The sequence below is a fragment of the Galeopterus variegatus genome, unplaced genomic scaffold (genome assembly GCF_000696425.1).
Source record: "Galeopterus variegatus unplaced genomic scaffold, G_variegatus-3.0.2 Scaffold3226, whole genome shotgun sequence".
Classification (NCBI taxonomy): Eukaryota; Metazoa; Chordata; class Mammalia; order Dermoptera; family Cynocephalidae; genus Galeopterus; species Galeopterus variegatus.
The window spans coordinates 113,642-117,182 of record NW_007729337.1 but is presented as its reverse complement, the minus strand read 5'-3'; positions in this window follow the sequence as shown (position 1 = coordinate 117,182).

Below are 3,541 nucleotides of genomic sequence, written 5' to 3'. Positions count from 1 at the left end.
TCTCCGCGCCGGCCGCGCTCGTCTCAGCAGAGTGAAGGCTGCATTTCCCAGGGCCCCGCAGATTCCCCTGTTAATTAAATCAATTCATTATGCTCAGATCTGATTAGCGGCCCTTCCCCCCTTTGAATCAATTATTCAATACACAAACATAATTGCCTGGGCCAGAGGTGCCCGCCATTAGCTTATTTAACTCCAAGGACACTAATTACCCGCAGGGCACGGGAACTTTTCTCATTAATTCTGACAAAACACAAAAGCACAGCCAGAGTGTGTGCGTGTGAAGGACTCTGTGTCGGTGGGGGTGTGGGCGTGTGTGACAGCGCGCCGGAGAGAGGGCTGTGGGGCTGTGAGGGACGAGCCACTGTGTGGGCTTAAGGCGAGACGGCGTAGGGAGGAATCTGTGCGGGTGCGGGTGGGAGTAAGCAGTTACCGTGCCGTCGTGAGTGTGGGACTACATGCATGTGATTGCGTGTGGTTGTGAGGGATTGTATGAGTGCATCGGGCTGGGTGTGGCTCTGGGTCTGGGGGCTGTGTGCTGCGGTTGGAGACCCAGCACAGGAATGTGTATGAGAGTGTACGAGACCTTCTGTGTGTGACTTTGTGAATGTCACTCCGTGGCTACTGTGGCAGGCGCCCCATCCCCTTTCTTTTTTCATTATTGCCTGGCCACTGTCTGCTGCAGGCTCAGACCCACGGGAGAAAGTGCAGACCACAAGAGAACCGGGAGGATCAGGAGTCTGGGGACTAAGCTGGAGCCAGGCTGGGCCACAGTATCCCCCTCCCCATCACCTGTTCTGTACTGCTCGGCCTTTGCTCTCCTTCACACCCATCCCACCCCTCAGTTATAAACCCCAGGTTCCCGTCCCCCTTTTCTTTGCCCTCTTCCTGCCCCTCCTAATACTGTCCCCACTCTCCACTTTTGTCCCAAAGCCCTTCCCCCACTCCCCATTTCCACATATGCTTGACACCGAAGCACCCCCGCCCAACTCCACCCACCCCACGCCTAGTCTTCGCCTCCTGTCTCAAGGCTGTACCAATGGTGTGCCTACGTTGACCAACTTCTCCTCATTTTACCTCCCAGGAAATCTCTATTGAGAGAGCCAGTGAGAGAGCCCACAGAGGCAGGGACACAGAGGGTAATTGATTCCCCCAAATTAGGTTTCTGCTTTCTAAAGACCGGTATTGTTCCTGTTCTCAATGTGCACAGAGGTATTGAAGATTTCCTTTTTGTTTCCTCGGGCAATGAATAAGCTTAATCCATTTGGCTTTATAAATCAGGAAACTAATATTCACTCCTTCCATAACAGCTTTTTAAAAAATTTAATTGGTAGGGGAGGAACAGTTAGTCACCCTTATGCTGTCCCCAAGCCCCCACTTATCAAAACATATTCTAATGGAGGGGTGGAGAGAAGGCTGGGATGGGGGCTGATCCTGATTCCCTCCCTGTGCTCCATCCTTGCACATGGATCCACGTAATATCTGGGAAAGTTTGCGAAATGATTGCATGAATTATATTGAATTTATTGAAGAAAAGGAGGTGTTCAGAGGGACTCTTTAGAATGACCTCCCGAATCAGCTGCTCTCAATTCCCCACTAGCACTGAGCCACTGAGCGTAACCGTGCTATTTCCCGGTTTGGCAAATCCTCCTCACCATCGTGTGCAGGCTGCTAGAGTCCTCTTCCTGGTGCCAAGATCTGACCCTGCTACTCTCCTGCTCAAAAAATCTTTGATGGCTCTCCATTGTCCACAAGATAAAGTTCTAAGTGCTTATCCTATCAATTCAGGCTCTTCACAATCTGGGGAAGCCTTTGCTGCTGCCACCACTACTCACTTCAGTTCAATTAATATCTATTCAGCTCCAACCACTTACTCTCCTGCCCTTCTGGACTGCTTTACTGTCATTGAACACACCCTGTAGGCTCCCGCTCCAGTGACTCTTCTCATGGCATCCCTCTGCTTTGAAAGCCCTTCCCCATCTCTCAAAGTTCTCTAAGGAAACAGCTCCCATATGTTCTTAAGCGGGTGTCTCTGTGTGAAGGCTGAGGCTGCTGAGTTGTGTGTGGATTTGTCTGTGAAGGCCTGGGGATAAGGGCAGCCCCCTGGGTGGGTTTCAGCTCTCCTCTGGAGGGGCAGGACAGACAGGGTATTAACAGTCTATGCTAGTTCACTGGAGAAAATGGGAGCTGAGGAGCAGGGAAGGGAACTTTGCTCTTCTCGGCTGTAGATACAAGAATGGAGGCTCAGAAGGAGAGGCCCTTGGGCACCATTTTCCCCCTGGATCTCAGAGAGATGGCATGGGACCAGAACCCAGGAGTGTGCTTCCTCTGGAGTGCCAATATTTGGGTCTCCATGCTCTCTCTGTTTACTTCTCTGTGTAGCTGCACAGGGTCACTGCCTGGCTTGGTGCCAGCTGTTCCTTGTACTAGGGCATCAGGTCAAGGGGGCAAGTGGGACCTGAAATTCTGCCTCTCTCCCCTCTCCAAGCCACATGCCTGGCATGGGCTATACCCACCCCAAGAGGGCACCTTTCGCTAATTTGCACAAAGGCACCATGGGAACTAGCATGACCCTGCAATTGGGCATCTCAGCTAGGCCAGAGTTCACACTCAGAGAAGCCACCCTGAGGGGTGAGCACCCAGCTTTCTGCCCCCACCCTCACTTGCAGCAAGGGCCTGTGTGAGCTCTTAAAAGACTCATCTGGTTTTCATAGAGACAGAGAAAGAGAAAACTCAGACAGCCTAACCATCATGGAGTGGTCAGGTACTGAAACAGATGCCCAGCCTCATCTCTGCATGTATAGGGGGCCTCAACTCCTGGTGAAAGATACTCAACTTGGTCCACAGCTGAGATTGAGACATGGACAGATCTGGCATAAGGACTGAAATCTCCAACAGGGGCCATGCTGGGGGAGAGACAATGTGGTTCCCGAGCAGGGGTTCTCATGAGTGGGCTAGACTGAGCAGCAAGGGCAGGAGTTTGGAAGGAGCAACAAACAGTTCCAGGTATGGCGCAAGGCTGGGTTAACCCACTGCTGACAGCACTCTGAGAAGACGGCGGTGGCGCAAGTGAGGAAGTGGTCACTAGGAGCCCTACAGCTTTTCTATGCGAGCCCCCTCTGAAAGAGCTGGTCACTAGAGGCCAAGGTGTCATCTTCCTGGACCAAGAAGAAAAATAGCAGCTAGGGTCTGCATCTTGGTGGCATTGGCAGCAACTCAAGCAAAACGGCAAGAGCATCAGGCAGCAGCTCTAATCATGTGGGAGGTGTCTATTCTAGGGATTGTCAGAGAGAACATGACCTTCCAGAACTCAAAATCTAGTGGTGTCTACAGGGCACTTGGGTTACACATATAAGCATTCCTAGACGGTCTTACTACTTTTTGGAGAGGAGGATCCTGGAGACGAGAATTGGAGGAGAATTTGAGGCTAATTAATGTAAATGAGTGAAATCTGGTCTTCAGCATTTGTATGGACTTTATGTTCCAATCTGTCTTAGCTGCATGATGGGCATGAAGAGAAAGGCCACATGAGCAAGAACGGACC